This window comes from Schistocerca americana, chromosome 2 (genome assembly GCF_021461395.2).
Source record: "Schistocerca americana isolate TAMUIC-IGC-003095 chromosome 2, iqSchAmer2.1, whole genome shotgun sequence".
Taxonomy (NCBI): domain Eukaryota; kingdom Metazoa; phylum Arthropoda; class Insecta; order Orthoptera; family Acrididae; genus Schistocerca; species Schistocerca americana.
Window position 1 is genome coordinate 912,880,034 of NC_060120.1, and position 12,440 is coordinate 912,892,473.

General features: G+C 44.3%; 1 protein-coding gene across 1 annotated transcript in view; it reads left to right on the plus strand.

The window, feature by feature from the left end:
- The first annotated feature begins 1,353 nt into the window (after window positions 1-1,353).
- Window positions 1,354-12,440, plus strand: part of LOC124594537 (probable G-protein coupled receptor CG31760) — a 1,575,154-nt gene continuing 1,564,067 nt past the window's right edge. The window contains exon 1 of the mRNA XM_047132910.1: window positions 1,354-1,621. The gene's annotated coding sequence lies outside the window, so the exon portion shown is untranslated. The remainder of the gene's footprint in view (window positions 1,622-12,440) is intronic.

Below are 12,440 nucleotides of genomic sequence, written 5' to 3' on the forward strand. Positions count from 1 at the left end.
GTCCTTTAACGCCACTACGGCAATTTGTGAGTGAATGAGGATGGAATGATGATGAAAGACACACAACACCCACTCATCTAGAGGCAGAGAAAATCCCTGGCCCCGCCGAGAATCGTACCCGGGACCCCGTGCGCGAGAAGAGAGAACGCTACCACAAGACCACGAACAGCGGACATGTAGATAAACCTGTTACACGTACGGTAGCAGAACACTGTCTCCAGGAAACATAGAACAGGAAATCGTATTCTTGTGGATAATAGTCTTAGCAAAACATGGCATGTTTAATTTAATGCACCTGTACAAATTACCCTCCACTATGGATATGCAATTGGTCGCCCAGTGTGTATGTAAATGTAGGTCTATCTATCTATCTATCGCTTGCGCCTTTGTCCCGCATTTTGTGCGGGGTTGGCGCTGTTAAATAGGATTTGCCATGTTAATGTGTCCTTCCTGCCGCCACCTCGTACCCCCAGGGACGGAATCAAATATAGCTGCCCCTGCATCATTAAATTTGGTAGGTGAACTTAGATTATTAAATAGAATTATGTCTTGATTTTCTTTTAGACTTTTTGCTGAGTCTGCGTCGTGTGTAAATCATGGAAAAGCGCGAATGTGTTTCAAATGTCTGTGAGTCGTGTAACTGAGGCGGGATGTGGGGACCAGCCCGGTATTCACCTAGAGGGATGTGAAAAACCGCCTAAAAACCATGTCCCGGCACACCGGGCCTCGTCGTTAATCCGCCTACCCGAGTCCAGGAAGCAGCGCATTAGCGCTCTCAGCTAACTTGGCGGGTCGTATGTGAACGCAGGTGTCACTGCGAATTTTGGTCGTGACGAAATGGAGGACGAGAATGGGCTCTGTCATCCAGTAGAATCGGGTGTATGGCCAGTGCTCCAAGCCCTCCCAACACTATGTTTCGATACTGTAACTCAGTGTCTTCATCAGCGGACCACCGGCAGTACACCAGATTCTTCGAGATGACAACGAATCACCGGGGAGAGTGTGTAGCACTTGTTGATCGGCACTCTATGTGACGTCACCAGAACACAAGCAGTAGTAGTACTAAGTACCCTCTACCATGTACTGTACCGTGTCCTGCGAAGTATCTGCATAGATGTGGGTGTGGGTGTAGAACGTTGTTCTGGCTAAACGGTGGGAGAGACGAATTGTGCTCTTTCGGTGTGTAGCACTTGTTGAACGAGAGCCCCCGGTGTGACGTCACCAGAGAACAAGTAGCGACAGCGGCTCGGCCGGACTCGCGCGTCTTCGGCGACGGCGATGCGCACGCAGCCGCGCGGCCGCAGCCGTGCCGGGGCCAGTCCACGGCGCGACGCCCCGCCGAGCGCACGCACAGCCGACACGCGCCGCGCCGCGCAGCGCATCACGCGCACGCTACGCACGACGTCAGCACGCCAGAGAGCGCGCACGTTGCCCTCGGCGTCGCCGAGCCACTGAGTGACGGAGCTTTCTCCTAAGATAGTCACTTCCCACGTGTATATCGTCTGCCGGGAAGTTAAAACCCCAGGACGGTTTTTCACAACTCGCGAATACGCTTCATTCCACACTTTTGTCACGTTTGCCGATCAACCATCTGATGTCCTGCTATCTTCTTCGCAGAGAGGTACGTTGAAAGCAAACATTCAGCCAGAGCACGACATACCAGTTTCACTGGACCCAAATTTCAGATGACGTAGACACGGCGTAATTAGAATACGGGAGCAGGGAAATGTGACCTGGGCGCTGTTTCCAGTTAAGGGTTCTGATAGGCGATAAAAGTGAGCAACGTCAAAAGACATAAGAAAGAGAGACAGTGAAGTATGCGGGGGAGACAAAGATGTAGTAAATGAAGTAGGGAAAGCATTGGAAGGCACTAAATTGGGAAGTTCGAAGATACATTAAAAGTAATCTTCAGCACTGTAGAAGACTGGACTGCGATGAACATAAGATTTATCTTTCGCTAGTACGTAGACACTCTTTTCTTGTTCCCGCCAACGCAACGAAAGTGTCGACAGTATATTTTAAGTATGTTGGTTTCTTTGTTACGGCTTCGCATTAATCGGCAACGAAATATGGATGAATTGTGTTGTTGCTGAAAGCATTCAGACTCTGGTCTGTGTTGTTCCATGTCTTATTGTAAATAATAATAATAAACTAACTCCAAAACGCTGTCAAATAGTGGAGAATAAAGATAGTTATGAAGAAGTCAATGATCACAAGCAAATTATCGTATGACTATTGATTCCGGTCCATAACGACTATCTTCAGGTCTCAAAAAAAAAAAAAAAGAAACAGAAGAATGCTCTCATTATCCTAAAACACCAGATCTGTTTATATCTTACGTGATGCCACTTTGTCTTAATCTTATGTCTAAATCATATTGCAATAACAAGCTTTCCCTGATTTTATTCAGATGCATAATGAGGAATAGTCTCACAATTTGTTTGTGATTGTTGATTGGAATTAATGAAAGAAACTGTGCCAATTTAATTTTATTCTAAGTTTGTGTTCATCTCTGTAACCAAACAGACGGAGTAGCAATTAGGATTATAGAAAGTAGGGGTCGGGGAGTGGGGGAAAGCGTGGGAGGTTTCTCAAATTCGTTCTCCCTGGATGCCAGAGTTAACCCAGTTGCGCCATTGGAAAAAGAGTGGGTATTCTAATCACCCTAATCATCTTCTTTATACTGTCCCACTACCATGAAGAAATGGCTCCAAAAGAGTAAAAGAGGAAGGCTAAAAAGAAGTGTAACAAGTTGTCAAGTTACCTCCGTAGTTAGCTTTTCATGTGAAGTACCGTTTCCGTACCAAACGTGAAGATAAAAATTAAATATCAACTTGCACAAAGGCATAGATATGAGTATTCCTCCCACGTTTCACTTGCGGACAGAACTGGAAGAAATCAGGTCGAATCACAAGTGCCCTCTGCCCCGCATTTTAGAGTACTTCTTAGAGCAAACAAAAATATGTAGGGCTTGGACACCGATAACAATTCATGAATGGCTCGAGATGTGAACCACGATCTTTGTCAAGTGACAAGTGAGAAGGAAGGTTGATGTCGAGATGACTGAGTATGGGGTACTGGTCACCGAATACTTGCACATCACCAAAAAGCAAATGCAGGCCGCTGGAACAGCTTCTCACAAATTGTCATATTTGACAACAGTGGCTGAGGAACCATAAGCGAGAGAAGAAGTAGTCCTCGATTAGACATTTCTTTATTCATTAGAACGTGCGCAGCTGTTCACATTTATCATATGTAGCCCTGATTCGAATACCAGCTTGATAGACAGTATTAATTTGTCACTAATATTCAACACCCCCATGGTGTCAAAAAAGTAACCTCTCCAGCTGAGTTCGACAAGGATTTGCACCCTGTTCCATGTACAAACGGAGCGACCCATATCGCTTTTCTTATACTTCCTATTGTTTATGGCCTCGTCCCATTCCTTCAAAGGGTCGGAATGTTACTGTCGATTTGGCAATGTTAATGACATGGGTTGACTGGGTGCCCTTTCTGTCGCCAATTTTCCCCCCTGGGAATGAGCTTGGGTACCCCTTATGTCTGTGTCTAGTGCTATCGCACGCCAAACTGTGTGGACGTTTTGGAAGTATTTGTGGACCGTGTAACTGAGACCGAAAGTGAGTTCAAAAAATGGCTCTGAGCACTATAGGACTCAACATCTGTGGTCATCAGTCCCCTAGAACTTAGAACTACTTAAACCTAACTAACCTAAGAACATCACACACATCCATGCCCGAGGCAGGATTCGAACCCGTGACCGTAGCAGTCGCGCGGTTCCGGACTGAGCGCCTAGAACCGCTAGACCACGGCGGCCGGCCCGAAAGAGAGTGCCTGCCCGGTATTCACCTAGTCGGAAGTAGGAAACCGCCTAAAAATCACAACCAGGTTGGTCGGTACGCCGACCCTAGTTAAACCGCCGGGCGGACTCAATCTGAGAAGACGCGCCTCCCCGAATCGCCGAAGGTGTTATGCGGGAGAGCCATTTGCTTTTCTTATACCTACTGGAATTTTTTAAACATATGTGTGTCTTTTTGTAACGATGCTGGATAGCGCATGAAGATAGAAGCACTTTTTATCTATCTTTTGATTGGCTTCACTTTGTCTTCAAAGTTTTCTCTCCTTCATGCTACAGAAGCTTTTGCACCCAACGTCGTTATGTTTGTAGAATATAATTCCAATTTGTTTTTGACCCTACAGTATTTGTCCTCTAACGCTTCTTCTAGTACCAGTACCCATACGATAGCAGTCTGAAAACGCCGCTCATTAAATAGAGACTTTTCTGGCCCTCATACATCGGGTTCTGTTGATGATAGAAAGGTAGAATCAAGTTGTTTCGGTAGTCTTTGAACTAAGGGCCATTTGTAAACGAAAGAGGAGGATCGTCTTGCTGTAACTATCCTACAGTGCAGTCTGAATACCACACACTTCCTCCAGATTATGCAAACGGAGCAAACCGGTGGTTCTTTTTGCATTAGGTGTGGTCTACGGTGCACTTCAAGCGGCTTATGGAGGCACCATTTAGTTGATGTGCGGCTCTTGAGAAAACCCGAAAACATCGTTTCTGGATACCAAAACCGAGCCGCCGATTTCAACACGGCTATGCACAGAAAGATCCCGATCTCACGCAACCTTGAAAATTTTCTTGCTATCTTTATCCGTTTCCATGATACAGAGCTTGAAAGTTAGCACACCTGTATACGTAAAATTCGGTATGAGACAAAATCTACACTATAAATAACCTCAACAAATTGTTCAAATGTTAAAGTTAGTATCTAGGCATTTATCTATAATTGTAATCTTCCCGTTTTCAAAACTCCTTATCGGTTATCAAGAAACACCCAAAAAACAAGTTCGTTGCACGGAGAAATATGCTATAAAGTGTTTTCTTTATCATCAGAAGAGTGCTGAAACACATGCAAAACTTTCGTGTGCATAATATCCTGTCTAAGGTGTAAAATAATAGAGTTTGACGTTATTTTAGTTTCACATAACTATCACAATTTTTCTGACGCATGACCTTCTTTTTTATGAGTGACATGCCTCGGTGTAGCGAGTAAAAGATGAAAACCAGCGAAAAATACAACCAGTTCCGTGTGCGAGTTCCATGCACAGAAGGAGCGACCCACATGGCTCGGTAACGCAGTGATAATACCAAAAAGGGGCGAGTGTCATGGCTAGTTTTCTTCGCTTTTCTTATACTTCGTCTTGTTAATGGCCTCGACCAGTTCCCTCAAAGGGTCTGAAGGCTCCTGCTTATTAAAAGACTGACTTAAAACGGGGGTACCAGCTGCCTCATGCTATTTTCCTCAGCATCTTCAAATGTTTTCCCAACAGTTTTGGCGTGCGATGGTACTCGCCACTTTTTACTCTGCGAAAGAAGGAGACAGTGGTACAGGGAAAGAGCCAGAGAGTTAATAGATACTGAAAGATAGTACAGAGCGAATGTGGTGTAGAAACAGCGAAGAAGACAATGGCAGTGTGAGGAAAAGATGGGGACCCAGTGGCAGTGGAACATAATTGACAGTGATAGAAAGTGCTAATAAAAGACTGAAGAATATAGTGCTAGTGGCAGAGGAATAAAGAGAAGAAAAAGGTGGAAGCGGGTGAGAGCCAGTGATAACTAGAGACAGAGTTTATAACAATTACGACGAGGAAGTGATAGTAAGAAGACAGAGCAGCAGTGGAAAGGAATGAATGAGACAGTAGCAGTAAGAGGGAGTGAGAAGACAGTGACAGTAGTAGTAGTAGGACAGAACGAAGGAGACTGTGGCTGCGAGACAAAGAACAGTGTGGAAGTAATACTGGCAATGAGCTGAGCTGAACAAGTGAGTGAGATTGATTAAGTGGGAGTGGATGGGTATGAGAGACCTACAGCGATGGGCTAGTGGATGTTAATGGGTGTTAGGGGAGATAGTGGGAGTGAGAGACCGCGAATATGTTTGCGTGCAAAAATTTTTGTGAAATATTTTAAGGGTACCGAGGAAGGTAGAATGATGTAGCTGATACCCATTTTTCAGCCACAGCCTTTTAATACACAGGACCGTTTTCGCCTTTTTTGTATCCCGATAGCAGATTTCTTTTTTCGCTGTCGTATCGTCATCTTGTCCCATCATCTACTTAATATTTTCCAATGATTCTTTTTTTTTTTTTTTTTTTGTCAGTCCACTAATTTCAAGCACACTTTTGTAGATGCATGTTGCAGACGGAATGGTTTTTGGTCAATCGACGTTATGCTGTGCTTCGAAAGTAAATTTTCATATAATTCTTGCTCAAATAAAGGGCAGTAGTCTTCGCTAAGGAGAAAAGCTGTCCTTGGGTGTGACAAAATGCTTCTTATATTCTCTTTACCTCATCCGTCTTGCGTTATTTTCCTTCCAGAGTAGCAGAATTACCTCACTCGTTTACTACTTGTTCCCGAATTGTAATACTTGATTTGGCTCAATTCAACTAGTCCTCAATATTTTAATCATTTATGGCTTACTCTCAATCCGTATTCTATTCTCAGTAGGCTGTGCTTCACTTTCAACTGGCCGTGTAATATTTCACCACATTCACAAAGGATAGCGATGTCATCAGCGTACCTTCTCACTGACACCTTTTCACCTGATTTTTTATTCCGCTTGTTAACTTTTATTTCCTTCATTGCTTCTTCGATACGCAGGCTGGAAGGTTAAGGAGAAAGACGGGTTACCTGTCATGTGTCCTTTTAATGGAAGCACCGCTTTTTTTCTCTCTTGTCTGTTCTACATCCTGCTTTTTCTTTCTTTTGATGTACCGTGTAGTTTTCCAGTGTCGAACACTTCTTTTAGGTCGACGAAACATATGAATGTGCCTTGGTTTTCTGTAAGTCATGAGTCCATTATAAAACATAGGTCCAGGACTGCCCCTCTGCTTGTTTTACCTTTCCTTCACTCAAAAATCCGCGTTACAGATCATGTTCTACAGATCCTTTGGTGTAATATTCTGCTGAGCAGTTAGGGTGCTTTTGCCTTCGAACTGGTTGTCTAATGATGCTCCAATTTTTCTGCCCATAATATCTTCCGGGTTGGGTGAATGACAGTCTTCTGAAATTCCGGATGTGTTTGCAGAATCATTGGAATGACACTAGCCATTGCTTGCAGTAAAAAGTAAGGAAGAAGTATACCCATACAGGGTGTTACAAAAAGGTACGGCCAAACTTTCAGGAAACATTCCTCACACACAAAGAAAGAAAATATGTTATGTGGACATGTGTCCGGAAACGCGTACTTTCCATGTTACAGTTCATTTTATTACTTCTCTTCAAATCACATTAATAATGGAATGGAAACACACAGCAACAGAACGTACCAGCGTAACTTCAAACACTTTGTTACAGGAAATGTTCAAAATGTCCTCCGTTAGCGAGGATACATGCATCCACCCTCCGTCGCATGGAATCCCTGATGCGCTGATGCAGCCCTGGAGAATGGCGTATTGTATCACAGCCGTCCACAATATGAGCACGAAGAGTCTCTACATTTGGTACCGGGGTTGCGTAGACATGAGCTTTCAAATGCCCCCACAAATGAAAGTCAAGATGGTTGAGGTCAGGAGAGCGAAGAGGCCATGGAATTGGTCCGCGTCTACCAATCCATCGGCCACCGAATCTGTTGTTGAGAAGCGTATGTACACTTCGACTGAAATGTGCAGGAGCTCCATCGCGCATGAACCACATGTTGTGTCGTACTTGTAAAGGCACATGTTCTAACAGCGCAGGTAGAGTATCCCGTACGAAATCATGATAATGTGCTCCATTGAGCGTAGGTGGAATAACATAGGGCCCAATCAAGACATCATAAACAATGCCTGCCCAAACGTTCACAGAAAATCTGTGTTAATGACGTGATTGCACAATTGCGTGCGGATTCTCGTCAGCCCACACATGTTGATTGTGAAAATTTACAATTTGGCCACGTTGGAATGAAGCCTCATCCGTAAAGAGAACATTTGCACTCAAATGAGAATTGACACATTTTTGGATGAAGCATTCGCAGAAGTGTGCCCGTGGAGGCCCATCAGCTGCTGATAGTGCCTGCACACGCTGTACATGGTACGGAAACAACTGGTTCTCCCGTAGCACTCTCCATACAGTGGCGTGGTCTACGCTACCTTGTACACCAGCAACTTCTCTGACACAGACATTAGGGTTATCGTCAACTGCACGAAGAATTGCCTCGTCCATTGCAGGTGTCCTCGTCATTCTAGGTCTTCCCCAGTCGCGAGCCATAGGCTGGATTGTTCCGTGCTCGCTAACACGCCGATCAATTGCTTCGAACGTCTTCCTGTCGGGACACCTTCGATCTGGAAATATGTCTCGATACAAACGTACCGCGCCACGGATATTGCCCCGTGCTAATCCATACATCAAATGGGTATCTGCCAACTCCGCATTTGTAAACATTGCACTGACTGCAAAACCACGTTCGTGATGAACACCTACCTGTTGATGCTACGTACTGATGTGCTTGATGCTAGTACTGTAGAGCAATGAGTCGCATGTCAACACAAGCACCGAAGTCAACATTAACTTCCTTCAATTGGGCCAACCGGCGGTGAATCGAGGAAGTACAGTACATACTGACGAAACTAAAATGAGCTGTAACATGGAAATTAAGCGTTTCCGGACACATGTCCACATAACATCTTTTCTTTATTTGTGTGTGAGGAATGTTTCCTGAAAGTTTGGCCGTACCTTTTTGTAACACCCTGTATAACAAACATTCGGCGCTACCGTAATGTGCTCAAATGGCACTGGAGGTAAAACTGCTTCCTTTCAATATACATCGATCCCAAACGTATCAAATTTGTCTTCCATTTGTACACTGAGAATACAGATACGATATCTTTATGCTCCTCATTTCACAACATGATCGATTGTTGGTAAAGAATACTTAGTACACTTGAGTCAGGTGAACTGAACTGATTTAATAATTTTGTAGATAAAAAGTTAAACGTTTTTTAGATGTTGAGAAACACTGACACACTTGTGTGCGATCATGTGAAATAGAACACGTTTGTTTGTCGCCAGCCCCTTATGAAGTGTCAAGGGCACTCATGGTGTGTCTCTCACTCCGTATGTAGAGAAATGGCTCTCTTAGAATGACGTGCTTTCTATCGATACTGAAATAGAGAACCAAATCAACGTGAGATCATCACTTTTACGCGGCGTGTAGTGACTTTCATCGTTCGGTTGTATTGAAGCTGGTTCACCTTTACGGGTTTCTCCATTCCTTACTCGCTCGGGTGTTCTTTACAACTCTATGGCTTCACTGAAGTTGGCACATTGCAGAACGGTGATTAATTTCAGGATAACTTGTGCAAAGAGCTCCAGCGTCTTCCAATAATACGAATAGGTAACGCTCTCACTGTGTTGCTTTAAGACGAGCAACCGAGGCAGCTATTATAGACCGTGTGCTGCCTCTAAGCAAATCTAGAATCTCACCTACGTACGTGCTAGCTTCAGAGATTTAAATTTTCTATTGATTCAAATATTTGAAGCACTACGTAAACAACCGTTGAGGGAGATGCTCTTACAGATGTTATTTATCCATAGCCAAAATTTTATGGGTCTGTTTCTGTAGCAATGGTACGTAGAAAGCCCAAATATTTCATCCATAAAAAAGAGCTTAGGTAATCCAGATATAAAACCAAGTATCTGCTTCAGTCTCTCTGTTTTCGTCCACTGGGCAACTGGATGGTCGCATTCCCATCAAATGAATTTCGTTCTATTACACATCACTGCTTGTGTATGTGCGTTTCGATTATAATGGTTCCATTGCCAAGAGCATTTCATTTCTGTATTGCTTCGGGAAAGTCAGTTATGTATCTCAAGCGGAAGCCACAAATTCATTGCACTATGTAAAACACAACAAAATCCAGCCAGTCATAATACAATGACTACAGAAACACTCAGTGGTTGTGAATACTAAAAACTAAACTTAACTGCTCCCGAACAGGCCATGAACGTCCAAAGGCACCGACCGGCCGCCATGTTATCCTCAGCGTCACTGGATGCGGATGTGGAGGGGCACGTGGTCAGCACACCGCTCTCCCGGCCGTATGTCAATTTCCGGCGACCGGAGCCGCTACTTCTCAAACAAGTAGCTCCTCAGTTTGCCTCACAAGGGCTGAGTACACCCCGCTTGCCAACAACGCTCGGCAGACCGGATGGTCACACATCCAAGTGCTAGCCCAGCCTGGCAGCGCTTAACTTCGGTGATCTGACGGGAACCGGTGTTGCCACTGCGGCAAGGCCGTTGGTCAGTTACGAATACACTAGCTGACAAAGAAAGTGAAGCTCCCAGAAGATACTGTTCGATGACAGTGTAACATGGTACTTGTAGAAACTATCGGCAGGTATGTAAGTAATTGGAGTTTCAACTCTCTCTGACAGGCAGAAAGGCCATCAGAATCCATCAGTGTTGTACGTGTTTAGTTTTGTTACGGCATATCAGGGGCGTGATCATCGTCAGTTGTTTAGTGATCACTGTGAAGGACACTGAGGTGCCACGTACTAGTGTCAGATAGGGGTATCGGCACCTGACAGAGTTTGAAAGGAGTCTTGTTATGGATCCATTTGGCTGGTTGCCCGAACAGTAAAATGACCAGGTTTATGGGGCATTCGAATGTGACACTGGTCGAATGTTGGGCTGCACGAAAGACTTTGAGTAAGTGTACTCGTCGTCAGGAGTTCGGTCGACCACGTCTGATCACCACAAGGAAGTATCACCGTTTTATAAATTAAGCACATCGCAACCCCATCACATCTGTGCGTGCCACCTGAAAACAGGTAATGGGCCTCCTGCTATATTACGTGCCAACCCTTACCTTTGGACGGAGACTAGTTGCTGGCGGTCTAGTGAATTACCGTCCAATGCGTAGGCTGCCGTTAAGATTACAACAGAAACGCTTCAGTTTGAAGAGGTGCCGTGACTGGGAAGTACAGATCGCTGATGGATGACGTTGCATTGTGCTCAGCGATGAATCACCGTTCTGTACTTCCCCGGACGACCATCGCATTCGAGCACTGCGGCGATCTGAGGAGAAGTCCCATTCCTCCAGTCCTTTGGAGAGACACAGCGATGTTACTGCTGGAGTCATGGTGTAGAGAGCCATAGTCAATGACCTTTGGTAGTGATCGAGAGCACAGTAATACGTCACGAATACCCTACGTCCTCAGGTGTCGCCTGTCATGCGACATTATTTGAACAGGGCAACGCTTGTTCACAAATACCACATGTCTTTTATGAACTGTCTGTGTGATATTGTGGAAATCCCATGGCCATCAATCTCAGATCTGTCCCCGAGAGAACATGTGTGGAGCCACCTCCGTCGCACATCCAGTATCCAGGATATCAAAGACCATATACAATATTCGTAGGCCAGCACGCCCACGGAGGCGATACAGCGAATTACAATACTGCTTCCACCCGAATCAGTGTATGCCTCCACGCGAAAGGGGTCGCAATTTCGCACTGATAGGTCTGCTCATACTGTGAAGTTCTTTATAAACTCGTCTCGATTTTTCAGTTACTGATTAATGTCACCTGACTAGAATGCAGACATAAAAACAGGACAGGAAAGAAAACTAATGGGAATGATAATGCTATATCATCTCAGCTGGGACATTTTTTCTGAAAAAATTGCCCACCACGAAGAGTTATTTTAAGAAAGATTTCTAGGAAAAGAATACGAGGAAGAACAAATGCGTGAATTGCTGGACGAAATAATAAAGGAAACACAAAAGCTAGAAGCAAATTTAGGATGACAGGACAGAGTGTAGCTTGACAGGGGTTTGGTAACTGATAAAATGATGTGAAATTAATGGCCAATTGGCATCAATTCGTTTCCACCTAACCACCAGAGGACGAGTACACGATAAATATGTATATTGTTCGTCTGTCAGTTAAGGGTTCGGCCAGGCTCTGTTGCTTTACTTTCTTGTAGCAGCATCGACGTTTCATAATGCACATTTAGCAGACAATCAGTGAAAACATTATAAAAAGCGCAAGTAAACGAAAGGATTAATAAATAAAGGATGTATTAATGGAATGATCGCTCAGGATAATTATGTAGCCAAACCATAAGACTGAAGTTCAACATCAATTTATTGCGATCAGTCACAAAATGAACAGTGGCCTTACACAGGCTGACATATAAACACAGCAAAGCTGTAAGAGGTCAACCGATTGACTTAACAAAGCGTTCTCAGGGAATAACGAATCTGAGAGAATAACGAATCTGAAACAAAGGTTTTGGCCTGTGAACCGAAACCACTCCCAACGCAGCCATATTTAAAAACGCTGTCACATGACAAACCACTGAAGCCAAGTGAACGTCATGGAACCAGAATACCATTACGACTACTTATTTTACAATATTTTCATATTTCAAATGAA